Raw genomic sequence first — 14,103 nt, 5'->3', positions numbered from 1 at the left:
AAAATATTTCCACGCCATGTTTTCCTAAATATGAGAACTATTAAGAATAATGGACCATTTGTGATTCCTGTTACTAGAGCTAAAGCAGACTTGTGTATAGGCAGTGTTGGGAGAAATCCAGTAGGAAGGAGTGAGTGTACTGTGGTTCTGACTATTGAAGGTGCCAATAACAGTAGTTTCATATCGTCACATAATACCTACTTTGTCTGTGGTGACAAGGGATATTACCAACTACCTGTTGGATGGTCTGGAGTATGCTAGGTGTCCTTTCTGTTGCCCTCTGTGTTTCTGGCGCCTGCATCATATCACAAGGATTTCAAACTGTACAATGATATTTCTAAGAACAGATATAAGAGGACAACAAGCACTGATGAGGTGGACCAGACTGACACCACCTTGCAACAGTATGTTGATTTCAATTTGGGCTTGTTTTTTTTTTGTGGGTGATGCATTAAATAGCAGAAAGATAAGACGATTGACTTGTGTTGTAGAAGCTGTTACCAATCAGACAGCTATGGCACTTGGGAACATTACAGAAGAGTTTCAAGTTGCAAAGATTGTAGCACTCCAAAATCGTATGGTTTTAGATGTCGTTTTAGCTGATCGAGGTGGTGCATGTCGCATCATTGGTAGTAGTTGCTGTGTATACATTCCGGATAATTCTCCTTTAGTGTTTGATGCAATCTCTAAACTGCATTAGATTGCTGCTGAAATTCAACCAGAGACTGGCACCTGGACTTTTGACAGCTGGTTTTGGACATTGATTGTTACCTGGGGCTGGAAGCTATTGAACATCCTATGTGTAATACTAGTTATACTATTTACGTGCTGTGTATGTATACAATGTGGTCCAATGTTTTGTTCCGTCTGCATCACTGCCTGTACTCCTGCTAAGCGGAATGTTGAAGAAATATAAGCCCACCACATGCTGAATAAAGATGTTACTGAAATGATGCAAATAAACGTACAAGATATGAATCCAGATTACCCCAAATGAACGAATGTCTTCAGCTAATGCTAAAAGGGTTGTCTGTTGTAATTTGGCAGCGATCGGCGTTAGCATTTAGCTGAAGCCATCTTGTTTTCTGCAGCATTCTTGTCTGCCATGTGCTCACCATGTGCTCTGTCCTTGCTTGCTGTCGTTTACTCTTGTACTCTGCTTATGGACAGACTATATTTAGATTCTGTTACTCTGCACTTGCGCAGAAGACACTGTAACTGTTCACACATGTCTTAGTCTGTAACTGTCATGGTATTTTTACCGCAATTAGCAAACTGCTAAGCTCCGCCCTACTGTTGACTGTGCCTTTCTGTATGACCTTTTATGTATGTAAACCTTCTCTTCTGTACTTGTACCGCCTTCTTCTGAGCCCCTGTGTGGGTATAAAAGGACCATGTTCCTTCTGTTCAGTGTGCTACTTCATACACTACCGAAGGGTGTTGTGTGAATGTAGTTCCACCTCTTGAGGTTAATAAAAGTACTTTGTTTTATATTTCAGTTTCCGTGCCAACTTCTCTTCTATTGGTCTGAGGATTTGTGCAGAGTAGGGTGAACCCCTAGCACTGGCAGGCCTAGCTGAGGCTCACCACGACAGGAGAACAGTTACTACAATTGCAAAAAATATCCTCCATAAATGGGTTGGTCAATTCACACGATGCTTAGTGCATGAATAATATTTGCCTGTGTGTCTTTAATAAAATCAAGAATATCCTTCATGATAGTTAGGAAAATCTATGTGGCTGATATCATGCCTGCCTAAAGCATATGCACAACATGAACCCACACTCTGTTTTAAAATGTCAGTCACAAATTGGGCAGGCAGTTCCATTATAATAAATGTGACTGAAAATAAACTTCACAAATATAGAAAAAGTATATTCATTAGAGGCAAAATATATATAGAAGAAATACCTCAAAAATATGCTTGCCGCCATCGTCAGACAGCATGGACTCAGCATAGTGTCTTATGCCGATGGCATCCATATCATCCTCTTTCTCACAAAGAACCCAGAAGACACCAGGCTCAGCTTCCAAGAAGGAATGAAAGACATCGCAGCCTGGATGAGCAACAGCTGCCTAAAACTGAACTCGGAGAATATGGAGGTCCTCGTCCTTGGACCCTCGCCCATTGAGTGGGACAGCTCCTGGTGGCCCCCTGTGATCAGAAACCCACCCACACAGACAGACCATGCCTGGAACCTCGGCATCATTCTAGACTCCTCCATCACCATGACCCGCCAGATCAACGCTGTCACCTCAACTTGCTTCAACTCCCTCCACATCCTCCATAATACCTTAAAGTGGATCCCCCGAATGCATAAAGACCATCACCCAGGCACTCATAACCTGCAGACTGGACTACAGTAACACCCTTTACCCCAGAATCAACGAAACCCTGCTAGACAAGCTCCAAAATATCCAGAACTCGTCCTTGAAAGCCCATGACACAAGCACATGACCCAGCACCTACAAGACCTCCACTGGCTCCCCATCAAGAAGAGAGTAACATTCAAGCTTCGCACCCACACCTACAATTCCCTCCACAACATCGTACCCAAATACCTCAACAAAAGAGTTTCCTTCCACGTACCCAAAAGGAAGCTCCGCTCCGCCAACCTCACCCTGGTAGAGACCCCTCGCATCTGCAGAACCAGAGCAGACGGAAGAGCTTTCTCCTACATTGCAGCATAAAACTGGAACGAGCTACCACTCAACATCAGACGCTCCCCCACCCTGCAGACCTTTAGGAGGAGCCTCAAAACCTGGCTCATCGAGCGATACGGAGCTGCACCCCCCTCCTCCCCAGCACCTTTTTATTTATTTATTCATTTGTTAGACTTATGAGTCGCGCAGCTACCCAACAAGGGTTTCCCGGCGCCACAACGGAGCACATCAGATTGTCATTGACCTTTCAGGATGTTATTGTTCGAAACACAAGGTTTTGATATTTTTCTGGAACATCGAGTAGCTTTCCTCCTTTTGGATGTGGTGAGGTAGCGTATTCCAAAGTGATGGACCCAAATGTGAAAAGGATCTCCCACCCATTCTTGCCAGCTTAAACATTGGTACACAGAAATTTGCTGCAGATTGGGATCGCAGGTTGTTTTTAGGTGTGTAAGGATGGACTAGTGCTTGTAGATAATTAGGCGCTGTACACGCTTTTATTCTGAACATATAGCTCAGGGCTTGGAATTTGATGCGGTTCTCAACTCTGAGCCAATGTAGATCTCGTAGATGGCCCGAGATACTGGTGGTTTTTGGGACTCTACAAAGCAACCTGGCCGCCGAGTTTTGGACCATCTGTAGTCTCCGCACTACTGCTTTGTTTGCACCGAGGTAAAGGATGTTTCTGTAGTCAAGCCGAGATGTAATGAGGGCATTGACTACGGTCTTTTGGGTGGAGATGGGCAGCATCCAAAAGATTTTCCTGAGCCATTTTAGAATGGTAAAACAAAGAGCCACCACTTTTACCGCCTGTGGCTTCATGGAAAGAGTGCTGTCCACCATAACCCCTAGATTACGAACTTGGGTGGTCGGTGTAGGGAGATTTCCCATCTGGGTAGGCCAGTGGGAGGCGTTCCACAAATCCTTTTGTTTTCCCAATAGGAGAACCTCCGTCTTATCTCCGTTTAATTTCAACTGGTTGCTCGTCATCCAGTTGAATATGTCACTGTGGCCTTGTTTGAGAAGTGAAGGAGGTAGTGTACTAGATTCTGAAAGGTACAAAATGATTTGTGAGTCATCCGCGTAGGTCATAAGAGTTAGACCTGCTTTATCTGCTAGGTCTGCCAGCGGTTTGACGTACAGATTAAAAAACAATGGGCTCAGAATTGAGTCTTGGGGTACTCCGTGGGGTAAGGCAAAGTTTCCTGAGCATGCTGAGGATGATATAATTTGGAAGGTCCAGTTTTCTAAAAAGGAGCTAATCCACTTCAATGCTTCCCCACATATCCCAGTGCTTTCCAGAGTGGTTAGCAACCTTTTGTGTGATATGGTGTCGAAGGCCGCACTGAGGTCTAATAAAATGAGGGCTACCGTTTGACCCTCGTCAAGGAGTTTCCGGATCTTTTCTGTGAGACCATCACGGGTGAGTAGTACACTTTATAAACCCCTGATTGGTTGATTGATCCTTACTCTCCTCTCCAGTCACTCTCTTTCCATTTGCCAGTTCTTCTTCCTCTCATCTATTCCTCCTTCCGCCTACTTTCTGTCTTTACCACCTTCTTTTTTTCATACAACTCCACATTTCCTTCCACACAGCCAACACTTTGCTATCTTCTCTTGCCCTTAGCAAACTGAACTAATATAACAGTTGTCTTGTTTGCCTCAATAGTCCTTAACCCACTTGGACAATGGCTCTTTACATTCTTCTCACACACAATCCATACAGTCCACCCAACGAATAACCACAGAAATCGTGTTGGCTATTAACAATGTACCGATCACTTTATTATCAATTGATCCTGGTTTTCAAAGGTATAAATAGCTCCTCCATCAACTACCTTTCAGCAATTTCTGAGAGGATGTGTCACACCTCAAAATTCTCCATAAACAGACCGTAATCTTCCAGCCAAAATGTTCTTATAAATAAATACATTCATTAAAGCAGTCTTTCCAAACACATACTCAAGAAGATGAATTTAGCCTATTCATTGTCATTTTCATTTTTCTTTTCTTGTAATTAAATGTGCATACAGAAAAAGTTGATTTGAGAACACTGTACCCCGTAGAACTAATCAGAGGACATGCATATGTGACGTATATACACATTACAGCAATATCCGCCTTTTTCAGCATACCGCGCATATTTTAGTGGAGTTCTGCTACTGATTCCCTCTCACTAGCTCATTATGTATCACTTGCATGTGCCTCTGAATAGTTTTGTAGAAATATAGTGACAACAGTTGGCTCAGATTGTGAGTCAAGCAGAGCACACTGACCCTATTAAATTCCACACGGCCTGAGTGTGGCTGGTGCTCCCGCACCTGATTTGTGAACACCCTACCCGATTTCTCCAGGTCATAAGTTCATCCGAAAAAATCACACGAGGTTTTGACTGCAGCAGTAGCCAACCCTTATTCCCCATTTATTCTAGCAGGTGAGCATATAATGCTCTCCCTCCCTAAACTTACCTTTCCCTTCCCTCCCTTACTTTCCACAGCCCCTCTTGCACCCACATTGGACCCTGAGGCTAAAGCACACATTTATAACCTGCTCAGGGCATGCAGTAAATGTAAACATTAAACCCTGTGGAACCAGGAATTCCATGAAGGAGTACATCTGGGTGATCATGGCCCATACAGTAATTCCATAGGACTAAACTCCTAATTTCATTGTACTGGCACAGGTTTACCGCATGGTAGTGGTAAACGTGCATGCAAATTTACCACCACCCCAGTACCCTGCAACTCTGAATCCCTAAAAACAATTTTAAATAAATAATTTTACTTGCACGGCTGTGGATTGAAACTACGATTTTCTGGACACACCAGGCATCCTTTACAAACACTTGTGTAACGCTGTGAATTTCTCCTTTCCTAGTTCAAATATTTTTTCAGTGCAAGAAAAATGCATTTTACTTTAAGTTCAATAAAACGCTATTATAACCTGAAGTGTTTGGTATTGTAGGCTGGGCAAATACAGCATTCTGACTTTCTTTGAATGGCCACATTAAAAAAGATTTCTTGGATGTTTACACTGCTACTTATTCCTGCAGTAGAAGGAGCACTGGAAGCCTACTTCGCTTATTCTTTGGGTTTTATGATGAAATTTAGTAAAAGGCTTCGAGAACATCAAAACAAAAGCAATACAAAGTGTAACAAAATGTCAATTTTAGTAGACAAATTAAGTACCTTGAAATCAGAAAAACAAATATGGCAATTTATAAACATCAAGAAAACCAAAAGTATGTTTTACTTTTCACTCCAAATTATTATCGTCAACATCATCAGTTTATTATTTTGTACATCGACACAAATCTATCCATCCACATACAATGTCATTAATCCATTAATAATATTAAAACATAATATATAAATTCAATTCAATACCATGCATTAAGTCACCAGTATACCTATGCAATACTGCATTTTCGTTTGTATTTTAATGCATGAATGTCCAACTCGGTTGTCTATGCAAATGGGTCCTTGCATGTGCTCTGTCTGCATGCACTTATTCTGCATGTGTCTCAGGACCGGATTTACAAAGATGCCTGGTAATACAGCGCGATACAAAAGGGGGTGGTGATGGACGGAGCATCTGAGCCAATCAAACACTCACACCCAGTCAACAGATCTGGGTTTAATGCAAAAAAACGATGGATTTAGGCCCAGATCTCTGTACTGGGGTGAATATATGACATTGTTCTGCATTCTTTCCATCAACTGTTGTTTTGCATTGTGTCACCCCAAGTGGGATGGGTATGCTCGGACGTGAGTCCCATGCTCTCCACACCACTGGAGTCAAGCTATCCTGACTGAAGACGGCTGAAAGCCAGAAACCGGTCCTAGGATGCTTGATTCCGGTCCAGGAAAGACATGGCTTTGCAGTTCGAGCTGGACTGTTCCAATGAGGCACAGGGTCAAGGCTGATTTCCATATGGCCATGTCTGAACTGGGGTGGTGTGGAGTGCAAAAAAACGATGGATTAAGGCCCAGATCTCTGTACCGGGGTGAATGTATGACATTGTTCTGCATTCTGTCCATCAACTGTTGTTTTAGTAATATAGCGCAGCACTCAAATTTCTTGCCCTTCGTTTCATGGCAAGATTAGAGCTGGAGAGCACCATATCTACAGATATGGTACTCTCCTCCCCTCTCCTTGGCGCCATGGTACAGGGTGTCTAACATCGGTTTGGTACTAGAAGAATACCCTTCCACTACAAAATACTACTCCTAGACAAAATGTAAAACTTGTGCTGTACTGTGCAGTACGCATGCAAAGTCAAAAAGCAAATGAGGAAAAAAAAGTATTTCTCCTTTTAATGCCTGCTTCAAAGTGCTGTTATTTTTTGCCACTAAACTCTGTCTACTATTATTAGTAGATAGGGTTTCTAGTGAAAAAGCATGCATGGGTGATAGCATAGAAAAGCCCATGCACCACCCATGTAACTCCCCTCTGATGCAGAGTAACGCAACCCAGCAATTCGGCTGGTTTGTGTTACTTTTCCTTATAAACCGACACAAATACAAATTTGTGTTGGTTTGTCAATCCTGAAAAGGATTCTGCGTTAGGTCTTTGTTATAAAAGCAATGCAAACCCGATGCAAAACCTTTGCAAATCTGGCGCCTGGTCTGTGTGAATTAGTGGCGCTATTTATTGTGATCTGTGATCCTGAGTGTGACTGGGTGTGCTTTGACTTACGTGTGAACGGTTGCTTGAATGTGTGCCGTTATGTGCCTTTGTGTGCATGCACTATAAAAAGTCAAACCTACTGGCATTGTCAATTATTGATCAATGAGTCACCCTTGGTAGATCTGGAATTAAAAAATAGCAAAAGTTTGTTTGGAGGAAGTTTTGAAAACGAAGTGATGCAAAAATTGTTATTTGCTTGTGTGAAATGAATGTTTGTGTGCTGACCTCTAAAAAATGCGAATATGAAGAGTGTCATCCTTCCACAGAAGCAATTGACTGTGCTCTTAGCATAACTTATGATGCAGAGACCCCAATTTGAGCTTCGTCTCTTTCCTCTGCCAGGCAGCTGTGCTATAACAGTTCTCTCTCCATCTTTTCTTGGCCTTAGAAATCAGCGCCATTTGTGGGAGTGAATGTGCCTAGATCAATGAAGAACTAAACAGTGAAATTAAAAATATTGTATGCCCCTACCAATGCTTAATTTGTAAAAGAAAGAATGCTGGTGCCCGAAGCTCTGCTCAGAAGCCTGAGACGCTGCAATTAAACATTGCTGCACCTAATACCAAGGCTAGTAGTCATAAATCCACCTCATGGCTCTTTAATCCACTGCTAGACAGTCCCTGCCCAGGTTCCTGCTTTCTCCCTTTGTGACTGGTTTTCTGCCTTTCTCTTTGTCTGGCTTTCTGATTTGTGTATTTTACCCTCTTTTGCTCTTGGTAGAATTCTGATGCAGAAAAAAAGTGCTGGTCCATGAAAATACGCGCCGGCTGACCCCACATGCAACCGCTGCCAAATTAAGCACTACCCATATTATTCTGTGCAAAATATTGTGACTGCAAAAGTATCATGGACCACAATATCGAACTTAAGATTCCTGTTTTACTATCATTTTAAATTTAGAATATTGTTTACTTTAATATGCTTTTATTATGTTTTTTTCTAATACGGTATTATGGTTTTATTTCGCTATATATGTGGTAGAGATATTAATTTTAATATTAATTGTAATGTTAAAAAAATGATAGTAATGTAAATTTTTTCAGGTTAATGGGCTTAGCGGGGTTTGGGTGGGCAGTGCTTTATAAAATTATATATGAATTCATGTTAATAAATAGGTTAGTTCTTTTGAATTTGTAATTGTTAATTGTTTAAATGTTTATTTCATTTTAATGAAATATAACATTTTATTTTCAGGTTGACAGGTTTACTGGATGATTGGGTGAGTACTGGGTTTTAAAATTGTATAATATTAATTAATGTTAATAAACATGTTAATTTTTAAACTTTGAATTTTTACTTATTTGTTCAAATTGAATTTATTTTTAATTATGTTTTAATTTTTATTTCATGTTGCGGGTTTATTGTGGGATCGGGTGTGTAGTCTTAAAAATAATATGGGCCAGATTATTTATTTTCAGGCAACTGCACTGTGCTGAGCGAAAGGGAGAGGGCAGAATAGGGCCATATCTAACAAGATATGGTGCATTCCTGCTCTCGGCTGAACTGGTGCTCAAACTACTGCCTAGCACCAATGCAAGCACCATAGCACCATGTTGCAAAGGTGCCTGTGTTACATGAAGGATTGTTTTTGTGAGGTAGGGATACCTTCCTGAACAAAAAAAATACTCCACGACTTTTTCCTCTTTCTACGTGTGCTGCAGAATGCATCACGCATAGAAATAGAAAATAAATAGGGGACATAAAGATATTTCTCCTTGTTACACCTCTCCTTGGAAGGCATAGCATTCTGATGAATTTCCAGGTCTGACAGTATTGGTCAATCTGGGAATGCTTCTGAATCCATGGGTGGATGCGTAGGAACAGCCAAGCTCCACCCATGGAAAGCCTCCCTGGAGCAGAGTAAAACAAGACAGCAACTTTTGTGCTGCTATGCATTACTCCTGATTAACAAAGCCGCGCCGGGCACTCAAGGTGGAATTGCATGGCTTGGTAAATCTCTTTATAGGTCTGGCGTCGACCAGAACCCCCTTACATGGTGCCAGGGCGATGCAAAACCCTTGATAAATATGCCCCCCTATGTTTAATCTGATATCAATGATTGTATCAATTGTATAATTAGCTAAACAATCATGCAATTAGTTACCATGTTTTAGTTGGAGAGCAGCTCCCTTATAGCAACTTTTGGCATTTGGTTAATAAAAATGTTGCAATCCAGCATTAAAAAGCACTAACATTAATCAAATTGAAAACTCCAAGAACTGAATAAATTATTATCAATTGCCCAACATCCAGCTGTGTGCTAACAAACGATCTTCATATGAAAGTGACTTGGCAAAAAAGAGGCAAATGCTTTACAGTAAAACGTTTCACATAACCCTTTACGTTTCTTTAAGTGTTTAAAACATTTAAGGAAATTAATGCAGCGACAGCGGGACAGCAGTGGCTTAATAAAGCATTTCATCAAACATTGACTAAAAAGCAATACAATCAATCATTCGAAAAAATGTATGCTAATTAATGCAGCATCAGCGAGACAACAGTGACTTAATAAAATATTACATCATAGACCGCGATAAAAGCGTTAAAACCAATCATGTGAAAAATGAATATTTCATGCGACTGGCTACATTACCTGAATTGAATGAACTGATGACTAGCTTTCACTAATTTGTTTTCCACCAGCATCATGAATTTCGTAAAAGCGATGTTTAATTGTAAGTTGTTCGGGTCCAGGCGCACAAGACTTGCCTGCTTTCAGGAGTGAATACCCTTTTCGGTTTTCTCAACAGAGATCTCTGTTCTACCAGTAGACTAGGACAAATGCAGGCCATGTGGATACTAGCCTTGGCTGCTAAATTGCACAGTCTGCAGTAAACATTTTGCTTAAATTTGATTCAAGGTTAATCATGGTCATTTGTTGGTAGGTCTCTGAATCTATAAAGCATGAACTTAGTTAAAAAAAATGGAGTAACAAACCCCCAAATAAGAATGTCCATTTTGGACGGTATACTTTTTTTCATTATCCATGCATGAGAACGTTTTGATAGGAGGCCCTTGTCCTGCCTTCTTGATAACTGCTGCCTAACTTTATTTAAGTTCTAACAATGAAACAGTCAAAGCCCACTGGTCTCTTATTTGTCTTAAATCTAAAGTCGCTAAATTGTGTGCGTGGTCCCAGGGGTCTGTAGATGAGAGTGCCTCTGAGGGTGGTCTTAGGGTCGGTGTGTATCTGGAAGTGAAGGTGCTCGGCGGCGGTGAGGGTGTCGTCGGAGTTGGTCGTGATGCGGATGGTGTTTCTGTGGACAATGGCGATGCCTCCTCCTGTTTGGTTGACGCGGTCCCTCCGGGTGATCTTGTAGCCATCCGGGATGGCTATGGCGATGTCAGGGGCTGAGGAGGCGTTCATCCAGGTTTCTGTGTGGAAGGCGACGTCTGGTGATGTTGTGTTGAGGAGGTTACAGAGTTCGACGGCGTGCCTGTGGATTGAGCGGGTGTTGAGCAGAATGCACTTGAGGAGATCGTTGCTGGCGCTTGGCTTGGCGGGTGCGGTGCAGGTTCGGAGGCAGGTAAATTTGCAGGCTTGGCAGGTGAAGGGTCCGTGGGTGCGTTTCGGAGTGGCTCGGTGGCAGGCGGTGTTCCGGCCGGCGTTGAGTGGGTGGAGGGTGGAGGCGTTGTAAGTCAGTCGGGTGGGCTGGCATCGTCGGGGGCCAGGAGTCCTGGCGCTGGGCGCGGTCCAGGTGCCGACGGGCGCAGTCGGGCTTGCCTTTGGCAACTTTGCGGTCTCCATAAGAGGGAAACTGGGAGGGAGGAGCAGCTGGGTGGCGGGAGCGGGCGGTGAATGGGCTTGGAGGGGGCGGGGCCGCAGGGAGGCAGTGGTGGGAAAGTGCGGGAGGGTGGGAGGAGCGGCAGGGGGAGAGAGCGAGCACTGGATCAGTGCTGAGGTAGGCAGTAGGCAGCAGCAGGCAGCAGCGGCGTGGGGGCGCCTAGCCTGAGGGCAGGGTCAGAGGTCACACAAATGCCCAAGGGCATCCAGGCGCTGCGCGGTAGGTTGCCAGAAATAACAGAGAAGAGAAGCTAGTTAGAGAATACCCAGGTTTTAGCGCTGTTCTGAAGGAAAGCAACGTTGGGCTGTTCTTTATATCAATCTGGAGTGAGTTCCACAATTTCACTGTGCTGAGAACAAAGCTTCCTCATCCCCAAAGTGCCTTGTTGAATCTGGGGGTTTGGAGGAGTTTGCTCTGTGCTGATCTTAAATTTCTAGCTTTATAGGACCAGCAGAGGTGTTGTTTCAGGTACTGAGGACCGTTTCCTTGCAAAGCCTTGAAAGCTAAACATAAGGATTCAAAGTCTATCCTTTTTTTCACTGTTAGTCAGTGTAGCTTTCTCAATCCTTTGTCAAATTGACTGGAATTTCGGAATGTCCAACAGCAATCTGGAGGCTGCGTTCTGCACCCGTTGCAGTTTGAGCATGTGCTGTTTTTGTATGCCCATGTACAGGGTATTACTGTAGTCGAGTCCAGCCAGGGCGAGTGTTTTTACTGCCTTCGGTGGAATAAAAGACCGAACTTTCCTAATTGTCTTTAGAGTCAGAAAGACTGTAAATGAAACCTTATTAATCTGGTGTTGAAAAGTCAGGTTATCATCGAAGATGATGCCGAAATTCTTCACCTTTTTGACTGGGACTGGAAAATCTCTCAGGCTGGCTGGCCACTAACTACGGAACCAAAAAGATGCGTCGGAGCCCAGCTGGAGTACCTCCATTTGACCCCAGTTCAGCTTTAGGCAGTTCGAGCTCATCCACTGATTCCCACTTGACATATAACAGTTAAAACGGTCAGCTGTTTCCTCCAAATTTCTGGAGATGGACACCACTAACTGAGTATCGTCCGCATAGGAAATCACAGAGAAGCCAAACTGCCTAATTATATCAGCTAAAGGGTCTCATATATGTTGAATAATGTAGAGCTCAGTGAGGAGCCCTGAGGCACCCCACATGGAAGCATGAACTGTTCTGAGCAGGAAGCTCCAAGCTGAACATACTAAAACATGTTCAAATAGGATTTAATCAGTTTGAGGGCAGAATCCTTAACCCCCACCTCTAATAGCCTTCAGATTAGGATATCATGGTTTACAGTGTCAAAAGCCGCTGATACATTAAAAAGTATCAAGGTGGCTTTGGCACCTGAGTCCAGTATTGCTCTGAGCTCCCCTACTGCCATGACTAAGGCTGTTTCCGTACTATGCCCTTTGCAGAAACCATATTGTGAGGAATCTAATAGACTCGCCGATGATATGAAGGCAGTTAATTGGATGGTCAGGATTTTTTTCAAGGACCTTGGCTGGGAAAGGTATCCTGGAAATGGGTGTATAGCTGCTGGCTAGGATCCACATCCCTTTCAAAAGGGGGAGGATAGAGACAGTCTCCCAAGAATCAGGAAAGATGCCAGTGCTAATAATCTCCTTGAAAAGTATACTAAGTTGCTCACTTATGAGGTCAGTTACCATCTGGAATATTCTTGGGGGCAAGGGTCTGACGGTGCTCCAGCCTTTGATGTTCTGACCACCTGGGATATCTGTCCTATGTTTGGTGGATCAAAGGACACCAATAAATTATCGGAGTAGGGCAGTGTATCGGCAGGTGTATTACCTATACAATTGGTGCCTTGTCTATGAGGGATCTATAAACGATCTCCAACTTATCCTTGAAAAACCATGCAAGTTGGTTGCAAAATTCAACACTACTGTCCCCATTAGGTGTTTCTGGTGATTTAAGTAGCCTCTTTAGGATTGCAAAGAGTTCTTTGCTAGAATTACCAGACTGCAGAATTTTCTCAGAAAAAAACTCACTTTTTTTGCCAATACAATTTTCTTATAGTCAGTCAGTGTCTGTGCATATAACATTTTATCTGCCGCACTGTATTGCCTTTACCACCGTCTCTCTGACTGTCTACATAGTTGTTTTTGTGCTAGCAGTGCGTCACAGAACCATGGTTCAGAGTTTTTTTTCGTTTGGTAGTGAAGCTTTTTCTGGGGCTAATGTGTTTGCTGCAGCTTTGATCCAGTTGGTAAATCTATCAGTTGCCAGATTCACCTTGGATGTTAAGGCAGGCTTTGAGTTTTACCGAGCTGATTGCAGTAACTGGGGGTCAATATTCCTCCAGTTACACCCTTTTTTTGCTCTTTGAGGATTATGGGGACGAGGTATATGGTGTGTGGTGGTTACTGTAAAAAATATGGCTTTATGATCTGACCAAGCTGTTGGCAAAACCTCTCAGATTTTCAAACAGGGATTAGATGTCAAAATGAAATCTAATGTGTGTCCAGCGTCGTCCGTGGAGTGCTTGACAATCTGTCTTAACAAGGCACTGGCCATCATGTCCACTATAATTTTATGACCTGAAATGCGCGGGGTATGGACACCCCGGCTAAACACTATTGTGTACACACCTATCTCAAAAGATGGCACGTATGGGGCATACCTCCGATAGATCCACCTGACCAAGACAGAACACCACAAATTCCATTCAAAAAGGAATTGGCATGTCTGTGGAACTACAGATTTGGCTTATGCCAGGGGGTTCTCATTTGGGTTGCCTAGGGGGTTCCCTTTGTTTTAGATGTCCATATGACTGACCCAGACGGTAGGTATGTTGTTTTCAAGGTGAGACTGTACAGCAGGCCCTTGGCGTCAGTGGATGTCTATTCCACCAATATGAGAGACTTTAACTTTATCCTAAATGTGGATATAGACAGTTTGGTACCCCACCCTGCAGGGACAGTCTGCCATA

Source organism: Lissotriton vulgaris, chromosome 10 (genome assembly GCF_964263255.1).
Source record: "Lissotriton vulgaris chromosome 10, aLisVul1.2, whole genome shotgun sequence".
Lineage (NCBI taxonomy): Eukaryota > Metazoa > Chordata > Amphibia > Caudata > Salamandridae > Lissotriton > Lissotriton vulgaris.
This window is presented reverse-complemented; position numbering follows the sequence as displayed.